The sequence below is a fragment of the Gnatocerus cornutus genome, chromosome 2 (genome assembly GCF_029298725.1).
Source record: "Gnatocerus cornutus isolate USDA-ARS CGAHR chromosome 2, icGnaCorn1.1, whole genome shotgun sequence".
Lineage (NCBI taxonomy): Eukaryota > Metazoa > Arthropoda > Insecta > Coleoptera > Tenebrionidae > Gnatocerus > Gnatocerus cornutus.
This window is the reverse complement of record NC_142234.1, coordinates 22,682,570-22,698,039: the sequence shown is the minus strand read 5'-3', so window position 1 is coordinate 22,698,039 and position 15,470 is coordinate 22,682,570. Positions and strand designations below refer to the sequence as shown.

The window sequence follows — 15,470 nt, the reverse complement described above, 5'->3', positions numbered from 1 at the left end:
TTCAAAGGCATGCATAATTAATTTAATAATTACTAAACTGTTTAAATTTGCATAAAAACGGCTCTGAAGAAAGTAGAGAATCTCGGCTAGAACGCGCCAGAAGTGTTTACTTCTTCGAAGTTCTCGACTGGATGGACTTGCCCGAATATAAAATACCCAGAAATGTGTCGAAAACAAACAAAATAAACACCCATAAAATATTTAACAGTTCCCCAAAGTCGCTGGCGCGTTTTTTCCCTGAGTTACGCACTTCGTCCAAATGCCCGACACTGATTTGAAGTTTCATAAAATACTCGTAAAATTTCCAATTTGAAAAACAACGACTCCGCGGATATCTCTTGTTTGGCTCTTATCTCCGCGAATATCTATCAGATCTTGTCTTGTTAAGGGCCGAGTGTTCGAAATTCGGTTGGTACCCGTGTTCATCCGTTGTTCCGCATAATGTAACCACCGTCCAGATTGATGTAAACCCGATAGTATTGTCTGGCGATGACAGTTACCTGCTTTATCGCCCGCCGAAACAAGACGCACCATGTAGGCCGTGGCTGAGGCAAAATTCGCCTACACGAAAAATTTTTCCACCACCAAACAGGAAATGGCAAAGCTACAACGAATTTGTGAAAGAAACCGCCCACGGCCTACGTAGACTTGTCCCACTTCGCTTTCTATTGTTTATTGGAGAAATACTACACGGCCTCATTAACGAAAAAATCACACACAGGCGTTCAATTAAAACCCAAACCGGCCCGACGCTCAATTGTTTCGAAATTTGGCGTTACGCGCGATTTGTTGACATACCTGTGCGGTAATTTCACTGTTTTGTGCGCACTTTATTGGGACACGGCCTTTTGATGATCACCACACCACCTTACGTACCGTCACTGACCACTTGGTTGGCGATTTTGCGCGATTTTTTTGTGTTTTTGTTGGAAAACTGAAATTAGTGAAACTTGCGCACCAACGACTCGATCTCCGGTTTCTTAGCAACTGGTTGGTGGACTTGTCTCGGAACTCGGAACAATGTGAGAGGTGGTAAAGGTAAGATTGTGTGTATCTAACTCCGTTTTTCGTAGCGAGTGTTATCTGCGTGTGGGTATCAAAATGTGCTTGAGTAAGTAATGGGATTGTCGGAGGGGTTCCCCATGGATCGGGTGGGAAATGTCAGGATTTCGCGGGTTCTCCCTTGGGAACCTTATGCAAATATTCCCTTTTTAGGAGAGAAGTTTAGAAACGATTTAGCATTGAATGGAGGCTGTAAATTCATTACGGGCGCTTTTTCGTAGCCACAAAGTAAATAGCGCTGACATTTTGGCACCCACAAAATGTTTGTTCTAATTGTGTAATCTAAAATTTCTTTTTTTATTGAGACGATATTTCTCTGGTTGTAGTCCTTCAGGAAGCTCATAAAAATTATCTCCATTCACAAAGCGTGAATCTTGCAAAATCTCCACTATATAAAATAATAAATCTGTAAACATGACAAAAGAAAAACCCACGGATTTAAAAACTGCAATTGTTAAACAATGTCTAACAATAAACGACTGTTGTCACATAATTGGTAATTTAAAATTTTATTACTTATTGTACTTTATATTATTAGCCGATTTTATTCTTGAAAAGGTAGTTATTGTTGTTATTTTCAATTTTACTGCTTCGAAAAAACACCTTTTTCCTCGTTTTCCCGAAGAAACAATTCAAAAGCGGAAAAATGAATGTATAATAAAATTTTGAGATTTAAAACGCACCCAAATGAATTTTTTTGCTCAAGTTTTCTAAATTATTAGATTGATTTTCTAGCATTCTTATTTTTTTAATCTTAAATTATTCTTAATGTCGCATCTTTTCTTCTTCAATTCTTCGAATTCAGTCTTTTATTAGACCTTTCTAGTTTCTCAGAATTTGAATTTGCACGAGCCGTTCAGAAACTTTTCGGGCTAAATTTGAACTACTCTCGTAATAAATCAATAAATAAACATTTTATTAATAAACAAATGAAAGAAATGAAGATTTTAGCCCAATATTTGCTCCTCCATGGTTCAATTTTGTGTTGTAACGTGTAACCCACATAAACTGCAATAATTACATGGTGTTACTTTTTATTTGGACATCAGTATTGTTCAAGCTTTAATTATTTCGCGATTAGTTGCCAAATTTCGGTGAAAATATGGTTTTGTTGCAATTAACTAGATTATTATCGCAAATTATTATTTATTAGTTTCGGTACACCTACAAAATTTATCTCTCTTCATCGTCCTAAAATTCATTATAATTTACAAGCATTTTTGAAATCAGTTGGTAGCACTGCCCAAGCAAGTGGAATGGCCTCCTGACTTCGAATCTGAAGTCCGTTTTGCTCCATCAGGTCCGGATTCAGAGAAAAATTATTTTTTAGGTGATACCTACTGTACAAAATTTAATTTTCTTCACTTTTTCTTGAAAACTTGCGAAGTTATGGGATTGCTTGACAGTGTTTTGGGAAGCTAATTTGGTGGACTTTTGGGCAACAAATTACAAATTTTAGAAATTAGCTTAGAATTTATGCCAAATTTTAGAAAAATTCTGTAAATTCGGCAATTTTGATGATAATGTTGTCAAATTTGGTGGATTTGTTACTAAAGAGGCGTTTATAAAGTGTACTAAATTACAGAATTTTTTATCACGAATTTCGAATTTTAGAATTTTTTTTATGACCAACTCGAATTCCAAAATTTTCTAAAACATTTAAAGTCGTCAATTTTGACGCTAAAACCATCAAATTTGGTAAACTTGTTACTTTTAAAACGTTTATTAAGTGTACTAAATTACAGAATTTTAGATCACGGATTGCGGATTTTAGAATTTTTCATTTGGACTGGGAAAACTTGAGCTTTAAATTGTTTAAAAACAATTGTAAATTCGACAATTTTGACGATAATACTGTCAAATTTGGTGGACTTGTTACTTAGGAGGCGTTGATGAAATGTACTAAATTGCAGAATTTTAGATCACGAATTGCGAATTTTAGAATTTTTTATTTTTGTGTAGGAAGAACTCGAAATTCAGATTTGTTTAAAAATTCTGTAATTTTGACAATTTTTATGCTAATACTGTTAAATTTAGTGCACTTGTTACTTAAGAGGCGTTTATGAAGGTTACTAAATTACAGAATTTTTTATCACGAATTTCGAATTTTAGAATTTTTTTTATGACCAACTCGAATTCCAAAATTTTCTAAAACATCTCTTAAAGTCGTCAATTTTGACGCTAAAGTCATCAAATTTGGTAAACTTGTTACTTTTAAAACGTTTATTAAGTGTACTAAATTACAGAATTTTAGATCACGGATTGCGGATTTTAGAATTTTTCATTTGGACTGGGAAAACTTGCGCTTTAAATTGTTTAAAAACAATTGTAAATTCGACAATTTTGACGATAATACTGTCAAATTTGGTGGACTTGTTACTTAAGAGGCGTTGATGAAATCTACTAAATTGCAGAATTTTAGATCACGAATTGCGAATTTTAGAATTTTTTATTTTTGTGTAGGAAGAACTCGAAATTCAGATTTGTTTAAAAATTCTGTAATTTTGACAATTTTTATGCTAATACTGTTAAATTTAGTGCACTTGTTACTTAAGAGGCGTTTATGAAGGGTACTAAATTACAGAATTTTTTATCACGAATTTCGAATTTTAGAATTTTTTTATGACCAACTCGAATTCCAAAATTTTCTAAAACATCTCTTAAAGTCGTCAATTTTGACGCTAAAGTCATCAAATTTGGTAAACTTGTTACTTTTAAAACGTTTATTAAGTGTACTAAATTACAGAATTTTAGATCACGGATTGCGGATTTTAGAATTTTTCATTTGGAGTGGGAAAACTTGAGCTTTAAATTGTTTAAAAACAATTGTAAATTCGACAATTTTGACGATAATACTGTCAAATTTGGTGGACTTGTTACTTAAGAGGCGTTGATGAAATGTACTAAATTGCAGAATTTTAGATCACGAATTGCGAATTTTAGAATTTTTTATTTTTGTGTAGGAAGAACTCGAAATTCAGATTTGTTTAAAAATTCTGTAATTTTGACAATTTTTATGCTAATACTGTTAAATTTAGTGCACTTGTTACTTAAGAGGCGTTTATGAAGGGTACTAAATTACAGACTTTTTTATCACGAATTTCGAATTTTAGAATTTTTTTTTATGACCAACTCGAATTCCAAAATTTGCTAAAACATCTCTTAAAGTCGTCAATTTTGACGCTAAAGTCATCAAATTCGGTAAACTTGTTACCTTTAAAACGTTTATTAAGTGTACTAAATTACAGAATTTTAGATCACGGATTGCGGATTTTAGAATTTTTCATTTGGACTGGGAAAACTTGAGCTTTAAATTGTTTAAAAACAATTGTAAATTCGACAATTTTGACGATAATACTGTCAAATTTGGTGGACTTGTTACTTAAGAGGCGTTGATGAAATGTACTAAATTGCAGAATTTTAGATCACGCATTGCGAATTTTAGAATTTTTCATTTCGAGTAGGAAGATTTTTTTTTTGTAAATTCGACAATTTTAATGGCAAAGTAATCAAATTTAGTGGAAATGTTACTTAAAAAACGTTTATTGCTTATACTAAATTACAAAATTTGAGATTACAAATTCCGATTTTTTTTATTTCTAGGAAGGATTCGAAATTTAGAATTTTTGAAAATTCCTTGACAATTCGACAATTTTGACGCTGAAGTTATCAATTTTGGTGTTGATGTAACTTTAAAAGAGTTTATTGAATATACCAAATAACAGAATTATATTAAGTATTCTAAATTACAAAATTTTAAATCTTGAATTGTCAAATGTAATTAATTCTTTAGATCCGACAGTTCTAACCCTAAAGCAGTGAAATTTAGTGGACTTCTTGCTTTAGAAGCATTTGTTCGGTGTACTAAATTAGAGAATTTTAGAACAAGAATTCAAAATTTTACAATTTTTTATTTGTAGAACGATTAAATGGTTTTGAAAAACTTGAATAAGTGAATTTTACTTTCATGATTTTGAGAGTTGAGCAAAATTAAAAACACCAAAAGTGAACGCTGGATACTCAGAAAAAAACTCCTGATCTGATGGAGTTCGGATTTAGAATCAGAAGGCAATTCTATTTCAGAAATGACTTTCCACTGCTCCAGTACAAATTTCGTCCAAAATTTGTTGACTAGTTTCTACAAAATGAGCAAAAATCTGTTTTTCAGGACAATATTAAAGCATCATTATTTATACTAATGAGCCAATAAATCAATAAACTGCCAATTGATTAGACTGCATAATTAAAAATTCCCAATTTTCGCAGTTTTGAGAACTTGATATAAAACGATTTTTTGTAGAATGGCACGCTCATAATTTATCTCCTTTTTTGGTCTTTTTCAGCGTCCATTTACCGGTTTTATCAATTCGCCGCGCTGAAACGATTATTACTCATAAAATCAACAACAAATTTCTACCACCACGAGATAAACATCTTTGAAATATCTCTTCAGCGTGGTATGTGCAATGTCAATATCCAGAAAACTCGTTAATAAATCTGTAATTAGTCAGACTGAAGAAGGCATCCAACCGTTCCAAACAGGCTTGAAAATTTTCAAGAAATTGTTGTAACGGAAAGTCTTTGTAAATTAATTCCTCCACACGTAGAAGTGGGATCAAGTCTAGGTCAGCCTTGAACATTAGTAGAAATTGTTTTTGCTGGTAACTTAAATAGGTAACACGTCAAGGTTTCTATAACAAATTACAAAGATCAGGCGATGATTTTTTCGTTTTGTCGATCGTCGAGAAATTCGTGTGTGGAGCCGCTTTTAACCAAAAATGTTGCCGTGAATGTAGCCGTTGAAATATTCCTCAGCGGAACGAGATTTACAGCCTTGATAGGGCAACATTTCGATGTTGGATTTTTCGTTCGCGGCTGTAAATTCGTTTTAATAAATTGTCGTGGAATTTAACAGCTGTAAATTCTCTTAAATCGACAAGCTCTTCCATCATAAGGCATTAGGAGTATGCAAATCGCAGACCTTCTTTAACACTTAAAACGAACTCGTGTACCCCACAGGCGCGTTTACCCTCTCTGACCCGCCGATGGTGCATTGTTCGGACCGCAAGCCCATCGTCCTTTGTTCGTCTTGATACTTAGATAGCTTTGGTAAAGCCGGTAAGTCCGATGCGCCTTCTAGTCACGATGATTGCTGATAACAGTCCTCTGGAAGCAAAGAACCCCCGCGCGCCCCTCCGAAGAAACAGCACGCCATCTAGATCGGCCAGTCACGAAGTGCACGCCATGCGTGATCACATCCACAACAAATACACGGTGATGGCTTCGTGGCGAAATTCCGCGCTCTTAAGGCACGTTCAAGGGATAATTCAGGGACCGCTGTTTTGTCTGCGGGAAGACGCTCATGGCAAAATCGGCGAATTTACTCACCGGAAAATCGATCCTTGCGCTTGTCCTCCTCCTCCGGCGGCTCCTTTCTTCAGATTCTTGGAACATGTTGAGATGCTCAGCTATAAAATCTCTCGAAAACGTAATATAAAAACAAAACATACAGCATTGTCTAGCTGATAATAAAGAAAGGAATGCCACACGTGCACCGGTACCAATTAAAACCATAAACCGACGAAAACAACCATCGCTGAAAGGTATTTTTATGAAATTTTTAATGAGCGTCGCATCCATCGCACCCCGAAGAGCAGTCCATCATCCGAGGACGTCTTGATTGTGGTGATAAAAACGCGGTCAGCTTACCTGAAACAAAACAAGCATGTTAACAACATTACACAACGACTCACAAATTTCATGTGTCTCGCGCCACCACCGTCGTAAAAAGCCAGTTTTGTGGCGGTAATGGAATATGGGTTTTATGGGTTTCATGGGTGGATGACAATGTGCTGGAACAATGGCGAACGAGCGCTGGTATTTTTAATTGTTACTACTTTTTGAACCTCTAATTTCCCTGCACAGGTGCCAACTATTTTAATAAGTCGCACGAAACGAAAAATCAATTCGCGGTGGTTTAAAAACGGCAATAAGCGAATTTCGTCGGAGACTTCAACGATGGCTCAAGAGCTGAAAATTCTCGGAGCTTTTCTACCACTGTAACTCCGAGCCTCTGGTGCGTCAGAACAAGGTGAATCTTTTATTCATCAGCGTTTCGTCAAATTTATCTTCGCCTTGCATTTGTCATTAGGTGTTTTAAGAACAACGTGATATTTTAACATTTTAATGTGCTCTGCACACTTTTTCACTTCTTCCTGCGCCATATACGTGCAGTTATGTTGACAGTGACGTGGTATGCGCTTTAGATGCGACTCAAATTTAGCTTCTTCAATGACAAATTCTGGCGTTAATTCAATTAGAGAGTGGAAAACTTCATTGACTGAAGAGCGTTTGGAAATGACCACATATGGGAATACTAATTAGTAACGTGGGTGTCGCGATCGAAATGAAGTTTGAGGAAAATGCACCTCGTCCGCTGCACTTATGTAAGTGTTGAGGTTTCCGAGAACACAACACCTCGCTTGTTACGAAATCGCCCGTTGGAGGTATTTTTCTTTTCCTAGTTAACTGGCAATTAAATAACAGGATTCTTCGACGTTCTCTTCGCATAGCACAAAGATGATTCATTGAAGAAGACGGACGAGGACCTTAAGGTCTTGTAACATCATCTAACATCGAAATGTGCATTAGCGATTGAAGGGCAAGTGTGATTCATTGAGTTATTACTTCATATGGAAGTGAAAGGATGAAGAGTTCACCCACTACACTCTTTAATTATAGTGGTTTATTGGTTGGCGGAGTGATCGGTTTTGCGACCAGAATGTTGACAGGCAGAGATCGGATTTTCAAGGCAAGGCGCTGATCTGTATCATTCATCATCTTTATGGTTCGAAGTGTGCATAGATTAGTTCGTCTTCAAACAGAAACGTCAAACAGAAAGAAGTTCAACTACTGATAAAGTGGTCGCGGAGAAAACACGTGTCAATTTTTAGATAAGAGCCGTTGGAGGAAAGACGGAATTTTTTAAATAAAAATTTATAATAATGGATAGACCTGTGCTAAATCTGAGGCCAAGAGTGGATACTTGCGAGATTACAGACCTTTTAACATTTTTTCGTTGGCAATAAAGACGCTTTGTCGGTTGGGTATAAATTCCAAGAAATGTAAATAAAATTTCCCGTTTTATTAAATTAAGTTCAAAAAACCTGATTAGATAAGAATTTGAATCGAATCTTTGTCTAACTTTGAAAATATTTGCATTAGAAGATCGCAGAAATACATGAGAAAGTCGCTTTTTCTGACCACTTTTTTTAGTTGGTACATTCAATAGTTTTATTTTTAAAAGTTTATTCAAATTTGGGACAGAAGTGGAAAAATAAAAAAAGGCAAATAGAACAAATCTTACGAGGGACTTTTTGTTCGAAGTAAAAATTTCTAAAATCTTTGTTTTTCGCTCTATAATTTTGCAATTTGGTGGAGTTAATACACGACTAAAGAATAGTAACTTCCCCAAATTTCGTCGCTGTAGCACTAAAATTACCAAAATTACAAATTTTAGTGAAGGAAGAGGGAACTTTTTACTTAATCTAAAAACTAAAAATTTCTAAAATCTGTGTTTTTTGCTCTATAATTTTCCAATTTAGTACAGTAAATAAACAATTCAAAAATAGTAACTTCCCCAAATTTCGTAGCTGTAACACTAAAATTACCAAAATTACGATTTTTAGTGAAGTAAGAGGGAACTTTTCGCTTGATCTAAAAACTAAAAATTTCTAAAATCTGTGTTTTTTGCTCTACAATTTTGCAATTTAGTACAGTAAATAAACAACTCAAAAATAGTAATTTCCCCAAATTTCGTAGCTGTAGCACTAAAATTACCAAAATTACAAATTTTAGTGGAGGAAGAGGGAACTTTTTGCTTGATCTCAAAACTAAAAGTTTCTAAAATCTGTGTTTTTTGCTCTACAATTTTGCAATTTAGTACAGTAAATAAACAACTCAAAAAAAGTAATCTTCCCAAATTTCGTAGCTGTAGCACTAAAATGACCTAAATTACAAATTTTAGTGAAGGAAGAGGGAACTTTTTGCTTGATCTAAAAACTAAAAATTTCTAAAATCTGTGTTTTTTCCTCTACAATTTTGCAATTTAGTACAGTAAATAAACAATTCAAAAATAGTAACTTCCCCAAATTTTGTAGCTGTAGCACTAAAATTACCAAAATTACGAATTTTAGTGAAGGAAGAGGGAACTTTTTGCTTGATCTCAAAACTAAAAATTTCTAAAATCTGTGTTTTTTGTTCTACAATTTTGCAATTTAGTACAGTAAATAAACAACTCAAAAATAGTAATTTCCCCAAATTTCGTAGCTGTAGCACTAAAATTATCAAAATTACAAATTTTAGTGAAGGAAGAGGGAACTCTGCTTGATCTCAAAACTAAAAATTTCTAAAATCTGTGTTTTTTGCTCTACAATTTTGCAATTTAGTACAGTAAATAAACAACTCAAAAAAAGTAATTTTTCCAAATTTCGTAGCTGTAGCACTAAAATTACCAAAATTACGAATTTTAGTGAAGGAAGAGGGAACTTTTTGCTTGATCTCAAAACTAAAAATTTCTAAAATCTTTGTTTTTCGCTCTATAATTTTGCAATTTGGTGGAGTTAATACACGACTAAAGAATAGTGACTTCCCCAAATTTCGTAGCTGTAGCACTAAAATTACCAAAATTACAAATTTTAGTGAAGGAAGAGGGAACTTTTTACTTAATCTAAAAACTAAAAATTTCTAAAATCTGTGTTTTTTGCTCTACAATTTTGCAATTTAGTACAGTAAGTAAACAATTCAAAAATAGTAACTTCCCCAAATTTCGTAGCTGTAACACTAAAATTACCAAAATTACGATTTTTAGTGAAGTAAGAGGGAACTTTTCGCTTGATCTAAAAACTAAAAATTTCTAAAATCTGTGTTTTTTGCTCTACAATTTTGCAATTTAGTACAGTAAATAAACAACTCAAAAATAGTAATTTCCCCAAATTTCGTAGCTGTAGCACTAAAATTACCAAAATTACAAATTTTAGTGGAGGAAGAGGGAACTTTTTGCTTGATCTCAAAACTAAAAGTTTCTAAAATCTGTGTTTTTTGCTCTACAATTTTGCAATTTAGTACAGTAAATAAACAACTCAAAAAAAGTAATCTTCCCAAATTTCGTAGCTGTAGCACTAAAATGACCTAAATTACAAATTTTAGTGAAGGAAGAGGGAACTTTTTGCTTGATCTAAAAACTAAAAATTTCTAAAATCTGTGTTTTTTCCTCTACAATTTTGCAATTTAGTACAGTAAATAAACAATTCAAAAATAGTAACTTCCCCAAATTTTGTAGCTGTAGCACTAAAATTACCAAAATTACGAATTTTAGTGAAGGAAGAGGGAACTTTTTGCTTGATCTCAAAACTAAAAATTTCTAAAATCTGTGTTTTTTGTTCTACAATTTTGCAATTTAGTACAGTAAATAAACAACTCAAAAATAGTAATTTCCCCAAATTTCGTAGCTGTAGCACTAAAATTATCAAAATTACAAATTTTAGTGAAGGAATAGGGAACTTTTTGCTTGATCTCAAAACTAAAAATTTCAAAAATCTGTGTTTTTTGCTCTACAATTTTGCAATTTAGTACAGTAAATTAACAACTCAAAAATAGTAATTTCCTCAAATTTCGTAGCTGTAGCACTAAAATTACCAAAATTATGAATTTTAGTGAAGGAAGTGGAAACTTTTTGCTTGATTTCAAAATTAGAAATTTCTAAAATCTGTGTTTTGTGCTCTACAATTTTCCAATTTAGTACAGTAAATAAACAATTCAAAAATAGTAACTTCCCCAGATTTTGTAGCTGTAGCACTAAAATTACCAAAATTACGAATTTTAGTGAAGTAAGAGGAAACTTTTCGCTTGTTCTCAAAACTAAAAATTTCTAAAATCTGTGTTTTTTGCTCTACAATTTTCCAATTTAGTACAGTAAATCAACAATTCAAAAATAGTAACTTCGCCAAATTTTGTAGCTGTAGTAATAAAATTACCAAAATTACGAATTTTATTGAAATAAGTGGAAACTTCTTGCTTGGTTACAAAACTAAAAATTTCTAAAATCTGTGTTTTTTGCTCTGCAATTGCAATTTGATAGATACGACTTAGGAATAGTAATTTCCACAAATTTCGTAGCTGTAGCACTAAAATTACCAAAATTACGAATTTTAGCTGAAGAAGTCGGCAATTTTTGCTTGATCTCTAAAACAGAAATTTCTAAAATTTTGTTTATTCCTTTTCTATAAGTCTTCTAATATTTCAATTTCCATTTAAAAATAAGTGTCTATTCCAAAATTTTAGAGCAATTGAGGATATTAGGAAAATACTCGCACTTGCTTTACCTACTTCACCAGTTTTTTTAATCAATTTACATGTCTGCATTTCAGCGTAGAATGAGTCAACAATAATTTTCCCATTTTTCTCCGAACCAACAATTGCACACACACATTTGTTATTGAAAATTTCTATTCAAACACACTTGATAAGACCATATCACATTTTTCCCACCGTTGCGTTGCCGTGACATAATGACGTCTATGATTTGTGAGAAAATCACACAATTGACTTTACAAACACGTCGTCGAGTTAATTTCCCATTTAATTTTACCTCGATAAAATTTTCCCAGTGCTGTGTCCACCTCATTATTTACATCTCAATCGAATTACTTCTTGGTCCGATTTGTTGTTAGATCACACATTTCGAAGGTTAGCCCTAAACCAACACGCGATAAGAAGATTTTTATCGCGGCAGATGTCGGTTGTAAGGGCAGACAGTCAATATTGATGGTAAGTTTTCCATCGTGGCAAAAATTGTTTTGGTATCGACCATGACCACTCCAGTTGGTCATTGAACAGTCCGCCCACACGCTTTCTTTGTCGATTCGGTTACTGTTGACACCGTGTATTTCCTTTATCAAAAGTCTACATTATTGTCATGTGAAATACGATCTTGCAACAGTCGCAAGAATATAACACTGTTGTAATACAACGATTTTTACACGTCTCGGGAAGAAAGCGCGATTCTTAACACCAAGTTGGTTTATTATGGAAACAATCCCATATTTTGCATTTGCAGCGACTTGTTCTTCGCTGAATTCTTCAGGGTGAGTGTAAATTGCTCAATTATACTTCGAGGAATCACGCAGGAGCGTGAAACAAACACAATTTTTATTGAAACAGGTGTTGTAGTACCTGCCGTTAGGAATGCTTACCGGCATCCTTGAACCGTGCCGTAAAAAATAATAATTAGTGAATTTCGCGAATTCGTTAACACGAATTCCTCGAGCTCGCTAATTGCAGAAAAACGAACTTTGGTCCTCCGGCAGGATTAAAAAGTCTCAACTGAAGAGTGTTTGAGTGGCCGTTGATGGTTGCAAGCGCAGCCAGCAACAGCAATAACAATGATTCTTTCTTTCTCTGCATCTATCTATTTCAAGAGCCTAGGAATGCAGTATTTACAACCCAACAAAAGCAAACCACAGCGCGAATAACCCCGCATTAAAACCTCAATAAATTCCTACAATGGTCAGTAGTAGCGTTCACTTCTTGTAGTAAGTAAAGCCATCCTAGCCCGCGTCGGGGGGACGCGGTGCGGAAGGAAGGTCACGGACGGTCGCAGCGACCGTTCCATCATCTCTTCCGTCTATCTCCTCACACATTTTCCCTCCCTCAAAGTCTTCAAAGAATCCGCATTTTTCCCTCTCGTCGCTCGACTCGGCGTCGAAATTACCGCGAGTTTCGCGTTTGCCGCACCGTTGATATCTCCGCCGAGGTCAAACAAAGCATAAACCGGCTGATTGCTAATGAACATTCTTGCGCACCAGTGGCGTCCTCATGCAGGGGCCGAAAATCTACGCAAACCAGTTTCAAACTGTCACCGAAACGAAAAAAACTTGTTTACATTTCCTCGAGCGCACGCGCTTGCTCTTTTACTATGAGTTGGTGAGGTGACAACGCCCACTTTGATCCACTTCGATGGAGCGGATGTTGAGGACCTTTTTCTTTTATGTGCGGAGAAACGCGGCCGCATGGCTTCCGGATGGATTCTAGATCGAGGAAATACCTAAAATGCTTCCGAAAAATGCACGAATATTTTCACTTGTGTTTACTCGTTTCTTACACGCCGCGTAACATGCCTATAAATAGCTGTACAAATAATATGCAAATCGGTGACTAAAGAATTAATTATATTAATTAGGCTTGGAAATTGAAGGAAAACGCGAGTTTAACGAAAATTAGAAGGTTGAATTATCAGTGAAAACTCGGTCGTATGTGGATTTTGAGCGCGGATTTGGAATCTGCGAGAAATTCTGCGTAAAATGAGCACAAATAACTTGAGTTTGCTTCACAAATAAACGAGATGATTAAAATCTGTTTTCGCGTTTTTTTTTGGGTGATTTTTCAATGAATGTTTTCGCAGTTTAATACGTCAATCGAAAGAGCAGCTCGAAATCTAACAACTGGCCAAATCTCAGATCGACAGTTCAAATAGTTTGCCAATGGCGGCAGAAAAACAAAAAATACAAAAATTTTCATCGATTCAATTCGGAATTTTTTTTCGCGAAAAATCGATCATCGAATTTTGGGTATATTTGAGGGCAAAATCTAAAGAAAAAAAACACGAGAAAAACGATGGCGTAAACCGTTTCTTTTTATCTGTTGCAGTTTCGAAGATACCGAGTGTTTAAAATTTCGGAACTGAAATTCACTTTTAGAAACTTTGGACGATTGTAACTCAGTTATTTGTTGACGTACGTCGATTTTAAGAACTCAGGACTTGGATACAACGCGAAATTCTGCGTAAATTGAGCCCAAATAACGCAAGTTTGCCCAAAAAAATAAACGAGATATTGACATATTTTTAGTCATGAAATTTGTTTTCAACGAAATTAAATTTTGACTTTCGGAAAATCTAAAATCAAATTCTTAACTGAAAAATCGCCAGAAAATTCATAGCGCAAATCGTTTCCTTTTATATTTGGAAGTTTCGAAGATATCGAGCACTAAAATTTTGAAAAATTAAATTACTAAACTTCCCGCTCCGTAAATCTATCAACAAAGCCATTACTTAATAGCACCTAATGACGATTTTTTGCCTCCAATACAAATGTTAGAGCGCCAATTACTTTAATTATATGTTAATTCAACCAGTAATTAGTAAATTATTGTAGCATTGGTTTCCTTATCATTCTCTCATACGCTGTACCTCTGTCGTTCGACCAGAAACTCGATCTAAATTACACAACAAGTCGCTTTCTAGTCAAATTTACATAATCAAAGGAAAAAAATCACCGCCAAAGTCCGGAAAGTTTGGCAAACTCCACCGGACTAAAAACTTGGTATTTTCCAGTACTGCATTCTTGCAGCGAGGGGCCTTGATTCAAGAACCGTTAGCCAGCGAGTGAAGGTACCGGCGCGCCATCTTATTTCCCGGTACCACACTAGTACGAGTGGTACCGGTGGTGAGGAACCTGCCTTACCGACACTCCGGGACTGAGCGCTGCCGTGAGATGGCGCAGAGCTCGGCGGATTCAACTTCCAATCATCACAATTAATTAAGTAATTGTAATTAATTGAAACAATTTTGAAAATTCCCGTTGGTGGAGAGAAGGTTTTGGTGTTTTGTTGTTGGAAAAGCGCGCGTTGTGTCATTTCCTCCGGTTTTCTCCGCGTTTCGCCATTTCCGCGTTGCTCGCGAATGTGAAGACAAAAACGGCGTACGAGCCTTGTGGGGCCGTCAAGCGTAAATTTAAGTACACTTTCTCATCACAGTGTTGCCACGACTGCATTGTTTTTAAAACAATGGCACAGACGATGAACCCGAACCGAGAAGTAATCAAAATGGGAGTTTTGCAATTCTGGATGATTGTCGTTTTTCTCTAATTGCGATGGAAATGTGAAGGACAAAGACGTAACGGTAGAAGCTTTTATCGTGCTCACTGAGACAGAGTTGCATTACTCTGCATAAATTCCGGCAACGATGATAAAGAAAACGATGACTAAAATCACGATGAACTTTTGACGGCCGCTGGGACGAAGGCCCATGTGAAAGGAGCGCTCAAGACGTTCACTGGAGAGACACAAACCAGACCTCGAAAAAAAGTCGAGTGGTTCATCAGGGTCAAAAGACGTTTTAATAACACCCATCAAACCCCTTGAGAAAATCGAGAAATGCGGGAATTAGACCATAATTTAGGGCTCGATGGGAAAAAACGCGTGTGGGAACGACATGTGGCTGAGTTTTTCTGCATTTCAGTCACGTTCTCACAATAACGAAACGAGGAGTTTGGTTTTTTCATAATTTGTCGCTGGAGCGTGTTCAACATGGACGACAAGAAAGGAAGTTACTGGGACACTTCGTTTGTTTA

The 15,470-nt window shown here is 35.2% G+C and overlaps 1 protein-coding gene across 2 annotated transcripts in view; it reads right to left on the bottom strand.

Moving 5' to 3' along the window:
* Window positions 1-15,470, bottom strand: part of Egfr (epidermal growth factor receptor) — a 72,722-nt gene that overhangs the window by 26,368 nt on the left and 30,884 nt on the right. Inside the window, exon 1 of one of the 2 annotated variants that reach the window (XM_088050575.1) lies at window positions 799-1,001. The exons of the other annotated variant lie outside the window; for it this stretch is intronic. The gene's annotated coding sequence lies outside the window, so the exon portion shown is untranslated. Of the gene's footprint in view, window positions 1-798; window positions 1,002-15,470 lie in introns of those variants that run through there. 2 annotated transcript variants of the gene reach the window in all.